The sequence below is a fragment of the Globicephala melas genome, chromosome 8, assembly GCF_963455315.2.
Source record: "Globicephala melas chromosome 8, mGloMel1.2, whole genome shotgun sequence".
Classification (NCBI taxonomy): Eukaryota; Metazoa; Chordata; class Mammalia; order Artiodactyla; family Delphinidae; genus Globicephala; species Globicephala melas.
In genome coordinates, this window is record NC_083321.1 from 28,965,023 (window position 1) to 28,980,261 (window position 15,239).

General features: G+C 34.0%; 2 pseudogenes; one reads left to right on the forward strand and one right to left on the reverse strand.

Annotated features, from left to right (window-relative positions):
- The window catches only part of LOC132597733 (hypoxia-inducible factor 1-alpha inhibitor-like), a 187,855-nt pseudogene that overhangs the window by 149,513 nt on the left and 23,103 nt on the right, over window positions 1-15,239 (reverse strand).
- LOC115857695 (U6 spliceosomal RNA) lies at window positions 12,544-12,644 on the forward strand (annotated as a pseudogene).

The window sequence follows — 15,239 nt, forward strand, 5'->3', positions numbered from 1 at the left end:
TACCAGGCTTTAGACCTTTTAGTTGCGTGTCTTCCTTTTATTTTTAATTTTTTTCCTCTAAAGAGTAATATTCTTTAGACATTCATACTAAACTATTTCACTCTTCTTACTTCTCTTGGACATATCTAATCATACCTATGGCCTCAATTCTTAGTGAATATTTAATAAATATATATATCTCTATGCCAGGCTTCTCTTCTGACCCCCCAGGCCAATATATCCAACTATATAGATGACATTTCCATTGCAATATCCTATAGGTACTATCAGCTAAATAGGTCCAAAAACTTGTTCATTATCCTTTTCACAAAAACTGCCTGTTTTCTTGTATTCCCCATTTTAGTCACTACATTATCATCTACCTGAAATAAATCCTTGACTCTTCTCTTTTACTTCACTTCTCCTGTTTTGTTGAACCTACATCCCTATCTTTATTTTGCCACACATACTCATGCCTATTTCTATTCTCTTAGTCAGTATCCTTATTACTTAATTGGACTACTGCAATAGTATTTTAGTTAGTTGTTTTCCCTGTATGTAATCTCTCTACCATCTAATCCAGTCTTGATATGCCACCAGATTGATTTTTTTTCAAGTCACAGATATTATTTTATTCCTTATACTTGAATTCATTGAATTCAGAATGAAAGTCCAATTCTCTAACACAAAAAGTCATTCACAACTTAGTGCTAGTCGGCCTCAAAGCCTATCACTCTATCTTGCCATGTGAAATAGTTCCCTGGAAAAATTATGCCAGTCTATACTTTTGACAGTGATGTGAACTCTTAACAGAGGCAATTGCTACTTTTCCTTGAAGTCTCAGGCCAAGCAGTACACACAGGAAGCCCTACCTTCTTGTCCATTTTGAAGTTAGGTGTTCTCATACTATATATATTCCTCCACCATAGTACATATTATCATTGTATACTCTTTTTTTTTTGCTTGTTTATTTATATGATTTTCAACTGGACTCTCAAAAGTCTTAAGAGACAAGAGTGGTATCTTATTTATATTTGCATTTCAAAACATTTACCAGAGTGCTTGACACAGAGTAAGAACTCAATATAAATATTTTCATTTGATTGATGAGTAGGTATTTTAATATTAAATAGTTCAATGGTCTTCGAAAATTGGAAGAACTTACTTGATGATGCTACTTAAGTCTGCCAACCCATTCTCTGAAAATGCTAGCCTATTTAGAGTTCCCTTTTAGAAAAACAAAAATCCTAAAATTACTTCTTTAAAATTTTAGGAGTGAGGATGGTGCCTTTACTCATATGATAATATTTGTCAATAATATTTATAGGCCCCCTACACATAACAAAAGTGATTTTATAGAGATAAATCATATATCCATTCTCAGTTCTTATTTCTACTGACTGAATAGCTCTAACTAGTTTTTTTTTTTTTTTTTCGGTACGTGGGCCTCTCACAGTTGTGGCCTCTACCGTTGCAGGGCACAGGCTCCGGACACGCAGGCTCAACAGCCATGGTTCACGGGCCTAGCCACTCCGCGGCATGTGGGATCTTCGCGGACCGGGGCACGAAGCCGTGTCCCCTGCATCGGCAGGCGGACTCTTAACCACTGCGCCACTAGGGAAGCCCTTTTTGTTTGTTTTTAATTTTTGGCCATGTCCTGTGGCATGTGGGATTTTAGTTCCCAGAACAAGGATCTAACCTGTGCCCCCTGCAGTGGAATCACGAAGTCTTAACCATTGGACCACCAGGGAAATCCCAGCCCTAACTAGTTTATGTTCACCCGTGCAAGATGATCTCTTTACAGTCATGCTTTTTCTCAACTCTGGCTTTAGAGTGGTTATGGCACCTGCAACCTTGGATTATAAACTTAATCTGGTGCACTTTCTTTCTTTATCCAAAAAATGTCATTATATAAAACGAATCTAAGCTGAAGCAAAATTGCTTTTTACTCTCATTGTTTTGTAAAATAAAACTTAAAATATGGGGTTGAGGATAAGTGGTCATCTGAGTACATTTTTCAAAGCAACACTTTGAAAAATGTAGCTCAAATTTGATTCAGCCAAAAACGTTAAGGAATATTTATTCTTCTCCTTAAAGTTCTTATCATGGTTTTCCTTTAACCCAGTAATACTTACAGTCTAACATTTGTTGTCTTGAATCTCTTGACATGCTTAGATGAGTACTGTATCCTAAGTAGGCATCTTTCTGGCAATAAAATTGGTAATTAACAAATATCAGATCTTACAGCAGCCTTGGTAAGCAAGTATTTGGGTAGAGAGAGTGAAAGATGAAAGGGTATCAAGAGTTTTATAGAAATTTTCTCTATGTCCTTTAAATTTATGCTATTTAGAACGTTTTCAAAATAACATGACTTAGTATCTTTTAATCTAAACCTTGTATTGTAGGCTGACTAATGCCTCCTTGGTGAGGTCCATGTTCTAATTCCCAGAAACTGTGAATATGTTGCCTTACAAGGGAACTTTGCAGATGAGATTAACTTCAGGATCTTGTTACAGGAAGATTATCTTGGATTATCCAGGTAGACCCAGCATAATTACAAGGATCTTTATAAGAAGGAGGTACAGGGTCAGAAAGCGTGAAGGCAATGTGATAATGAAAGCAAATATCTGAGTGATATACTTTGAACACACAGAAAGGGGCCATAAGCCAAGGAATGCAAATGACCTCAAGAAGCTAGAAAAGGCAAGAAAACAGAGTCTCCCCTAGAGCTTCCAGTAGGATCCAGCCTGCAGACACCATGTCTTTATCCCAGTGAAACTGATTCCAGACTTCTGGCCTCCAGAATCGTAAGAGAAATAAATTTCTCTTACAAGCTGCTAAGTTTATGGCAATTTTTACAGTAACAATAAAAAATTAATATATCTTGTTTTTTCTTAAAAAGTGTGTTGAAATAAAACTTGTATAACTTGTAACTTAGTATAAAAATTATAAATAAATGACTTAGAATAATACCATGACCTGATTTTTTAAAATTAAAATTTGAACATTAATTCAAGTGGCATTGAATGTCTAATGACATAGGTGGCACACGCTAACAACGGGAGAAACTTCAAAACAGTATCATGTAGAATACATACTTCGGAGTGAAAGTTATAGTGCTATATGCCTGGCCGTACTGCTTACTAGCTGAATGACATTGTGCAAGTTATTTGCCTTTTGTAAGTGTCAATTTTCCCATCTGTAAAATTAAAACATTAGCTACCATTAATAATGTTATAGGAATTAAATTATAATAATGACAACTTAAACATAAATAGTAATTTTTATGTGCCAGGGAGTGTTCTAAGCTCTTTCTATCTATGAACTCACTTGATATTAACAAAAACTTTATCAAGTAGGGACTATTTTTATTCCCATTTTACAGAAGAGGAAACGGAGGTGTTTAGTAACTCTTCCAAGGTCACATAACTAGTAACTAACAAAGGGAGTATTCTAAACCAAAGTTTGGTAGCATACTCCATGCCATTAACCACTGCATTAAACTTGGGCCAGTACCCATCGAAAGAGCATAACTAGCTGCATTATTAAAGTTCCTTATGTCTGAACTTAAGAGTTCTTTACCTTTTTCACCTAAACCCACTTTAAGGAAAACATTTTCAGAATCACAGAGATCTTTAAATAATCCCTGCTAGGTTGATCTCCAAGGTCCTTACAGGCTCAATGAGCCTATAAAATGGTCACTGTCAGCTCTCAAAGGTGTTGGGTGGTCAAAGTTCCCTACCCAAGGAGATAAAACTCTTGTATGTCCAGATGTTTTGATTAACTGACCACTTCTATCTTTTCCAGGCCACTGAATCTATAATTAATCTACCCAGAGAAACATTTTTAAACATCTTAATTTAAAATATCATTGTTCCAAAGGATAAAAATGATTTGTCATTGGAAAAATACTTGGTCATGAATTAATTCCAGCTTGTCTTTTCTAGAAGTATGCTTATTTTAACATAAGTCAAAAGTTCCACTTCAGTACAAGATGTAGAAGGAAAAATACAACCACCCCTAAAAAGGTCTTAATGGGATTTTTAGCAGTTTATTTTTATCTTCAAAGGAACTGAGAGAATATTTCTAAAGGAAAGCATAAAATGTTTCCCATTCTACCCAAAGCATTTGTATTTTCAGAGTGGCACTTTAGCCCACTGTGTTCGTATTAATTTTCAGTGCTGTGAGCAAGAATGGCAGTGTATATTAACACCTCATCTATAAAGGGAATGCTGAGGCCTTTCTCAAGGTATTAGTCACCGCACCTTGGGAACACTGTTGTGCTTCTGCTGTTGGCTTCAACGCGGAAGGATGCACATGCTTTGATTCTTAATGAAACATGCATATGATCAAATTCGTCACCAAGAGCCCTGAAGCTTCAACAACTTTTCCCAAGCTCAGAAGGATTTTCCAGGCATCTTCTGTTGTTTAAACACCATTGTTCTATGATGTATAAAACATCACTTCCCAAATAGAATGTTGGAAACAGAATTATAATGTGAAGGAGGGAGGTCTTTCTTAAAGGGTTTTGTATGTTTAGCACCCTTATTAAGATCTTCAAACCTGATATTCCCTAAGGTTTAGTTTTCACAAATCAGAATTTAAAACTTCAGTTCAGCTTATTTGTCTCTCTCATTTTCTAGGTTGTAAATTATTAAGGGTAAAGACTATACCATATTCATTTTTGTAACCCAAGCACTAAGAATTAAAGATTCCACCATAAAAGTCATTCAACGACATTAAGTGTAAAGAAGAAAGAAACCAGAATCAAAGAAATCTCCCTTCCTTAGGTATTTGCTATCTGTTAGATATTGATTTATATATTCTCTGCCTAAATAAATATTCAGATCTTTCCAGTCTAAAAAATATTCATAAGCTTTCCTTAACACTGACAACTTTTTGGTTGACTCAGTTCCATTTCCTTTTCCTTTCACTATCGAATTCCTGAAAAGAGTAGTCTCTATTCTGGGTTTTTTTCTTCAAAATGTGTTCACTTCTTAGCTCCTGCCAACTGTTTCCTTCTCTCAATTTTCTACACAATTATTCTACTCAAGTTTACCAACTACTTCCTGGTTATTATTTTTATTTCTACTCCTTAATCATTATTTCATAACATTTCACACTGTTGCTCACACATTTCTCTTGGAACTATTTCCTCTTGGCTCTTCATCTTTGCTATCTCAGCCCCCCCTCACCCCGCAACTTTCATAAAAGAGCAATCTTTCTACTGATATCTTTAAAGCTCTTACTTCAGTCTTTTGTTCTTACTCTGTAATCTCTCCCTTGGCAATCTCATTTATCGTTTTCTATCTCCTGACTTTTTCTACCAAGTTTCAATGCCATATTGTGAACTGGCTACTTCTCCTTTGCCTCTCCCAATTATAGAAGCTGAAACATTAAAATATTCATCTTGCATAGTCCCAGTGCTGGTTTTATAAGTGACAATCTTTGCTGACACACCTTTTCAGCTTTTCTTTTTCATCCTTCTCCCTTTTTTTGCTCTAAATATGGATGTGATGGCTGAAGACACAGTGGTCATTTTGTGGCCATGGAGACAAAGGCTAGGAATGGTGGAACAGGAAGACATATAGTACTTGTGTCCCAATGTAAAAGGTGAGGATCACTCAGCTTTTAATCCAATTCATGTATTTCAAAGCCTTTCAGTCCGTAAGGCTAAAGCAAAGGCTTGAATAACAAAATCAGATTAACACTGAAGCACTTACACCAAGAGCAAAGAATTTTTCACACAAAGAATACAAAACTCAAAGATCTTTCTGTTTTGGATTGGCTACCCAAGCTGGGGATTGTGTACTGCAAATGAGTCCCATGTCATTAGTCCAGTACCCATACAGACCAAGTGAACATTTACATATGAAAAATTGTATGCTGTATCTTCAGATTAAAGCCATATCCAAGCTTGTCTCCTTCTTTTTTTTTTTTTTAATTTCTTCACTGATCAAACTTGTCTTCTTCAAAGGTTGTGCCACTGACTACAATGAATGCTACAGATTATTTGTTTTATTAGTTCATAAATTCCTTCAACAAACATTGAACACATGCCATTAGACTATATGCTAGGTAGTGAGGATACAGAAATGAGTAAAGCATGGTCTCCTCAACCACAGTGGGCAACGCACTTTAGCTTATGTAACGTATTGATAAAGTGGTGAAGGAGTATTATTGACTGAACGTTGATGTGCTTGTGTGAATTCTGGGCTTAGAGGATGACCATACATAACCCAGTACTGCTAAGGGAACTTCATATTTCCCCAACTACATTGACTCAGTCCAGATAAGTTTAAATTTACTATTTCTGTTTAGTTGTTTTATGAGAACATCAAGTTCACATACCAATAAAAAATAAAGAGGTGGGTTGGGAACAGATTTGGGTCAGAGGAGAAAAAGCAATTGTTATTTATGAAGATTGATCTATCCATTTATCTATCATCTACATATCCTGTAACTTCTTGGGGTCAGCGTATTTCTTTACTCAGTTCTGAATATGAAGAATTTCAAAACTTCCCACTACTATTCTTTTCATTTTCTTCATCTCTGTATGAAATAGATTTGCTGTCTCCACTGAGTTATTAGATCTTGCAGACAAGCTCACTAAAAAATGTTGTCAAGAGAGGGGAACTTGACTATACCATGAACTCTCTCTATATATCCTCAGCCTGTTAATATAGTGGCTCATACTCTAGGGGGAAAATGGCCGGATTGATATGCTATCTTCCTTGCATAGTTTTCCATGTATGAATTTATCTGTCTTCAAGTATTAGATGTTGAATCAGAACAAGAATGAGTATTGTATAGTAATTAACAATTGCAGGTGAAACTTTATTTTTGATGATGGAGATGACAATGATGGTCACCCCTAAAACAAAAGACTTATGATTTGTGATTATATAACCATCTCATTTGTTTACCTCTTCCATAAAACTTGCCCAATGATGTCAGTTCCAAGTATTATTTCTCTTTTCTGACTTCATGGCACTGATTTCTTATAACTTGTCATTGACAACCATAGTTACTAGAACTTCTCTTCAAACCAATGAATATATATTCATTGTCACTTTTAAGCAAGGGAGTTTGCTAAGCACTGTGGGGAATATGGGTTGACCAATTAAGGAGTAAATTGACATATTCATAAAATATTAACCTAAAATGGGTTATGAAATATGATATAAAATATACAAAAGGGGGCTTCCCTGGTGGCGCAGTGGTTGAGAATCTGCCTGCCAGTGCAGGGGACACGGGTTCAAGCCCTGGTCTGGGAGGATCCCACATGCCGCAGAGCAACTAGGCCCGTGAGCCACAACAACTAAGCCTGCGCGTCTGGAGCCTGTGCTCCGCAACAAGAGAGGCCACCATAGTGAGAGGCCCGCGCACCGCGATGAAGAGTGGCCCCCGCTTGCCACAACTAGAGAAAGCCCTCGCACAGAAACAAAGACCCAACAAAGCCAAAAATAAATAAATTAATTAACAAAATCCTACCCCCAACATCTTCTAAAAAAAAATAAATAAAATAAAATATACAGAAGGGGCACTTGACTTTATAGAGAAAGACAATGCAGAGTCAAAATGTACACTTAGAAAACACATTCATTGTAGATATGATTCCATTTCCTGAGAGCTTTACTCCAAGTATATTTAATCTTATGTTAAACACAGTCATAAGTAACTGGTTCACTTGAAATTTGGACTGGCGGAAACTCATGATATCTAATAATACTCAATTGCTGTCCCTTTCTAAGGGTTTCTATTTCAATGAATAGCCAAGTTGGCACCAAGCCACTTTCTCGTCTTTTATTGCACAATTGTTGGTAGATTCCCTTAGGCACGATCATCTGGGAGACGTTTCTGCCTTTGTTATTTTCACATGCACATAATGAAAAATCCTCTAGAATTTTAGATATAACAAGTGTTTCAGTTCCTTGAGCTAAAGGAATCCAACAGACATATACAAACACACACACACACACACACACACACACACACACACAGATATACTCACACATTTATATATAAACACCCACTCCCACACCACACCTTATTTCCTAGTCCAAAGAAGAACAAGTAGAAAATACTCAAGGAGCACATCAGGAGACAGAAAAACCGCAACAACAAAAAGAGACACAACCACTAAAATATTGTCATTAGGAGTTACTAAAGATAAAGGACATACCCGTCCCTGTTTTATAACATTGACATTTACAACCACAATTTTGAATCACCAAGGAAAATGTAACTTATGGTCATTGTTATGGTTACAAAGTAAGGGAGAGGTATGTGTATAACACTTCAGCTAGAATGCCATCAAACTATTATAAAATTAAGAATACTTCACTACTCAAAATAATAAAAATCATTTATAATATTTAGGAGATTATTTCCCAAATTTTCCACAAAAAGGAGGTTTTAATATACTGCCTTGAGCTTATCTTATCATTTTGAATTTTTACTGCTCTCCTGTGTATTTATAGCTTGGCTCTCTGAATTAGATTTTGAGCTCTCTGGGCAGGAACTAATATATATTTACATCATTCCTCTTTAGGAGAAAGTATAGAAATGTTTATTTTTTAATATTCTCTTACAGAGATATAAAAACATAAAACCCGTATTTTATATTATTTTAAAGCACAAAACTCTGAAATAAACTCCAGTTCAAACATAAGAGAGAATACTTTTTAATCATTAGATTAAGGCTGCTCATTCTCAGTGACATGAGGGTGAGATTGGAAATAGAATATCATTAAGTCAATGATTTAGATGAAGGATAATAATTTGCATTTGTAGTGCAGAGCACATTTCATTCACGAAGAGGATGAGTAACTAGATTTGTTTTCCTTCCCCATAAATTACTAGAATTCGAGTGGCATAGTAATTATGAGTGGACTGACTGCTTTTCATGTTTGCCACCTTGGTTTTCAGAGCTACTTGCAGCATTTAATATAGCATTTATGTGAGCTCCCAAATTTGGGTTTCAATGATACTTTCCACGTTTTGAAAAAATCCAACTTTAAGTCAGTTGTACAGTAAAATATTTGGTCCCGAGTATCAACTATGTGCTTTGTTTATATAGTTTAGGCTGGGCTTTTTAAAGGCCTGAGTGTTTAAATAATGTAATTTATGAGATAAGTTTCTCTCTACCTCCTTAGTACAGTAAGGAATGAGTGAAATTAGAATATTAACAGAGACAAAAATTGGGTCATCAATGCATAGATAACCCCTTTTGTAATCCAAAGACATTTTCCAAAAGCAATCAGAACATGTTAAGTTTTGAACTGAAATCAAATTGCTTGATTTTCCAAGGTGAATTGAATGTTTAAGAGATATTTGTAAAACTCTGCCATAGTTTTTCCCCTGTATATTTTACCAGAATTTTACTTTGTATCCCAAAATTGCAATAGCTTTTGGATTTGAGTTCCTGGGGTCAGTGAGGTGGCATTATAAAACATATGTGCAATAGTGGCATAAACTGAGGTGCACCTGCAAAAGGAGGTAACCATCTCTTGCTGCTCTTAGGTCTCAAATTATTTCTCAGCTTCTCTGAAAAATAAAGAGCAGCTCCACAAAGGTTTGTTTTAATTTCCACTTTAGTTTCCAATGGACATCCTTCATTATTATGTTACTTACACATACGCTATACCACATAGCATGATTTAAAAATACATTAATATAGAAGCTATTGTTTTACTAAAATAGGGCTTTGTGACATGGGCATTTCTCATTATTTACTTCTCCCTGTCTAAATATATTATACATAATTGACTCCTTTTATAGAAACACTATTTTCCTCTTTGAAGCCTGAGATAGTAATTTTCAAATCTCTCTGAGATCTGCACATCTTAGTCAATGGTTGATATCAGTTAAAGTCATTATTGGGATAAATCTAAAGATGAAGACCTAAACTTGAATAAAAGAAAATCATTACAAGAGAATCTGTTCTCTTAAATTCACTGAAAAAAAAAATATAAAATTTACATTTTCCTATTTTTTTTAACGTTTGGTGAGAAAAGAGAAATACATGAGTCCAAGAGGAAAATCTTTTGAAAATAAACTTTGTGCCAATAGGATAATAATTTGAATTAAGTAGGATTAACACTATCAAAAGGTGATGTTTAAATGTTAGTTTTTAAAGTGTTATGTAAAAAATCATGATGTATTGACCCTAAGAAACCATCCAAAACAAAAACAATAAGAAAAAATAGAATTGTAATTTCATCTTTAATGAAACTAAAACAAATTTATAACTCTCAATATATAAAAAAGGGTTTCAAATGCAGTGAAGATCAAACAGGTAAGAAAAGTGTACCTGCAGCTGCAGATTTCGGAAAAACAAAGGCATCAGAATATAATTCTCCAAAGTTGATGGCACACCATGAGGGGATGAAACTAATGACTCCTTGTTTTATACAACAGGAATGAAATTTACCAGTCAGCAGTGGAATCCCCAGAAGCTCAACTTGATACCAACCTAAAGCACAGGGAGATGGGCTGAAAGAGAACTCAAAACTACACCCACTATTTGCCCAAAACAGTGTCAATAGAGTGAAGGTTAGATACTCTTTAAGCCAGTATCTTTGGACTGAGAGGGAATAATGGCTTAAAGAACTCACTAACGGTCAATGCTCTGTCTTGGGGAAGTTAAGTTTAAATACTTCCCAGCATAGAATACAGTCCTGGCTTTGAAATAACACAAAAGCCAGCCCTTTGCTGTCTATAAGAGAGACACCTAAAACAGAGTAACAGAGAATGACTGAAAATAAAAGGCATATCTGGAAAAGAAAAACCACTCCTCCCCCCAAAAAAGCATGGGTTACCCTTAATAACAGTTCAAAGTAAACAGTAAAAAACAAGTCAAAGAAAGGTTCTATAAAATGATAAAGAGTAAAATCTCCAATAAGTACTTTGGAATATTTATTCGCCTAATAACATACGATCCAAATACATAAAATAAAAACTTAAGAAATGTAAGGATAATTGTCAAAAGTACCTTAGAAGTAGGAATATTTAATTTACTTCACTTTGTCTGAGATAAATCAATGAGTTAATATATGTTAAAAAGCAGATGATCAAAAGCAAACTTCACATGCAGATGTGAAAAGTGTATGAGCTCTTAAAATTAAGGCCTCATTTTTAAGTGCTCATGGAATATTCAAACACACACACCTAAATTTTGCCTATATATGAGTAATAAAAAAACCTATAAAGAATTTTTTTGAAATAGTACTAAGACAGTTATGGTAATTAAAGTAAGTCAGACAGAGAAAGACAAATACTGTGTGATTTCACTTATATATGGAATCTTAAAATATGTAGAATTTTTAAAAACAAAATAAACAAACAAACAACAAAACAGAAACAGACTCATAATACAGAGAGCAAATGGGTGTTTGCCAGAGGGGAAGTGGGTGGGGGGATGGGCAAAATAGGTGAAGGGGATTAAGAGGTACAAACTTTCAGTTATAAAATAAATATGGGGGCATAGTGTACAGCATAGGGAATGCAGTTAATAATATTGTAAAAGCTTTGTATGGTGACAGATGGTAACTAGACTTATTGTGGTGATCATTTTATAATGTATAAAAATATCAAATTAATATGTTGTACACCTGAAACTAATATAATGTAACTCATTTATACTTCAATAAAAATAAATTAAAAAAAACCTCGTCAACCATGAATTACAAACCCGATAATAATAATAACAAAATACTATCTTGACATTTTATTACTGTTTCTTAAACAACTCTTCTGTCAAAAAGAAGATAATATTAAAATTATGACATATTTCAAAATACTTATAATGAAATAATAAATATCAAATGATACGGGTTATACCTAAAGAAGTATTAGAAGAAAAATCATAGCCTTAAAACATATTTATAAACAGTATAGGATAAAAATAAATATAATAACCATCCAACTTAGAATGTTTCAAATAAAGAAACATAAATAAACTAAGAAAACAAAGTGAAGGCATTAACACCAATAATTAATAAATGAAGAACAGAAAATATAACATATCTAATAATTTGTCTTAAAAATACTTTGCTTAACCTGATCAAAAAGTGAGCAAACACAAATGCATAAAATCAGTAATGGGGAGAAAACCACAAATGAAGAGGAAATTAAGGGAGTCATAAAGGGACTAATTTATAAACTTCATATATATAAGCTCTAAAGTAGATAATTTTCTAGGAAAAAATAATTACCAAAACTGACTTTATACCTTATTTCATGGGAAAATATAGCTGTCAAAGAGCAATACCATCTCCAACACACCCCCTCATGCCAGGACTAAAAGTTGCAAGGAAGATTTCTACCAATTATTTAAAGAACAATTAATGGCAAAGTCATTTCCAGAACACAGAGAAAGAAGCAATACATTTTCAATTTTTTAATAAAACTAACATAACATTAATATCAAGACCACACACACACACACACACACACACAAAAACAACTACAAGGAAATTTCATCTGCGAATGTCAATGTAAAAGTCTTAAATAAAATACTGACAAACAGAATCCAACAGAACATTAAAAAATTAACATAGGGTCCCTTTGGCAGCACGTATACTAAAATGGGAAACATACAGAGATTAGCATGGTCACTGCACAAAGATGACATGGAAATTCATGAAGCATTCCATATTTTTCTTTTACAAGAGAACTCCCATAAGTGCATCAGCAAATCCCTCAACAGAAACCTTGCAGGCCAGGGGAAAGTGTGATGATGCCTTCAAAGTGCTGAAAGAAAATGACTGCCAACTAAGAATACTTTACCAGAAAAGCTGTTTTTCAGAAATGAAGGACAGATAAAGACTTTCTCAGACAAACAAAAGATGAGGGAATTCAACACTGGACCCGCCTTACAAGAAATGCTAAAAGGAGTTGTTCAAGCTGATATGAAAGACACTAATTAGTAACATGAAAACATATGAAAATATAAAACACACTGTTAAAAGTAAGTATATAGACAAATTAAGAATATTCTAATACTCTAATATGGTGGTGTGTTAATCACTTAACTGTAGCATAAAGGTTAAAGGATAGAGTATTAAAAATAAATATAGTTACAATAATTTGTTAATGGATATGTAATATAAAAAGATGTAAATTGTAACATTAAAAACATAAAAAAGGGAGAGGGAAGAGTAAAAGAGAAGAGTTTTTGTATGCAATCGATGTTATGCTATTATCAGCTTAAAATAAACATATCTGTAAGATTTTTAATGTAAGGTAAACCATAAAGCAAAACCCTATAGTAGTTACACACAAGATAAAGAGAGGAGAATCAAAGCATACCAGTAAGGAAAATCATCAGTTAACAAAGAAAGACATGAAGGGAGGAAAAATGAGAGAAAGGAATTACAAAACAGCCGGAGAACAACTACTAAAATGGCATTAGTAAGTCCTTATCTATCAGTAATTACTTTAAATGTAAATGGATTAAACTCTTCAATCAAAAGGCATAGAATGACTGAATGGATATATGACAAGCATCATATCAAGAGTGAAAGGTTGAAAGCCTTTTCTCTAAGATCAGGAACAAGAGAAGGGTGCCCACTATCCCTACTCCTATTCAAGGTACTACTCCTAGTACCAGAAGTCCTAGCCAAAACAATTATGTAAGAAAAAGAAATGAAAGACATCCAAATCAGAAAGGAAGAATGAAAGTGTCTGTTTGCAGTTGAAATGATCTTATACATAGAAAATGCTAAAGATTCCTCAAAAAATGTTTTCGATTCAGTAAAGTTGCAGAATACAAAATCAACATACAAAAATCAGCATCATTTCTACACACCAACAATGAACTATCTGAAAAAGAAATAAAGAAAACCATTCATTTACAATAGTATCAAAAATAAGAAAATACTTAGGAGTAAATTTAACCAAGAAGGTGAAAGATCTACATATCAAAAACTATAAAACACAGATGAAAGAAATTAAAGAAAACACAAATAAATGGAAAGATATTCCATGAGCATGGATCAGAAGAGTTAATATTGCTAAAATGTCCATATTACCTACAAAGCCATCTATAGATTCAATAATCCCTATGAAAATTCCAATGGCATTTTTCACAGATATAGAAAAAACAATACTACAATTTATATAAAACCACAAAAGACCCTGAATAGCTGAAACAATCTTGAGAAAGAACAAAGCTAAAGGCAAAACATTGACAGGGGAATGGATAAAGAAAATATGTATACATTATATATATGTATACATATAATACATAAATTAATTTAAAATATATTTGGACATGTATATGTGATATAAATATTATATATATAATATTTTATATACACACACAATGAAATATTATTCAACCATAAAACAAAAGGAAATCCTGCCCTTTGTGACCTGGATAAACTTGAGGGCATTATGTTACATGAAATAAGTCAGACAGAGAAAGATAAATACTGTATAATATCACTTTTATATAGAATCTTAAAAAGCCACACTCATAAGAACAGAAAATAGATTGGTCAATTCCCGGGGCTAGGGGCAGGGAAAATGAGATCTTGGTCAAAGGGTACAAACTTCCAGTTATAAGAGGAATAAGTTCTGGGGATTTAATGTACAACACAGTGACTGTAGTTAACAATGCCATACTATATACTTGAAAATTGCTGAGACAGTAAATCTTAAATGTTCTTACCATAAAAACAACAAAAACATGGTAATTATGTGAGGTGAAGGTTGTGTTAACTAACCTTATTGTGGTATTTATTTGGCAATATATATGTGTATCAAATCATCACATTGTATACCTTAAACTTAAGCATTGTTATGTGTCAATTATAGCTCAATAAAGCTGGGGGAAAAAAGATTAATACACCATAATCCACGACCTGGGATTGATACACTCAAAAGGAATATCACAAAACATCATGACAGATGCTAACAATATATTTGATAATGTTTAAAAAATATATGCTTTTTTTTTTTTTTCAGTACACGGGCCTCTCACTGTTGTGGCCTCTCCCACTGCAGAGCACAGGCTCCGGACACGCAGGCTCAGTGGCCATGGCTCACGGGCCCAGCCGCTCCACGGCATGTGGGATCTTCCCAGACCGGGGCACGAACCCGTGTCCCCTGCATCGGCAGGTGGACTCTCAACCGGTGCGCCACCAAGGAAGCCCTTAAAATATATTCTTTAAAAAAATTTAATAAAAAAGGAATAGAAGAATACCTTGTTAACATTATAAAAATGCATATCTGACAAAATAAAGATCATATTT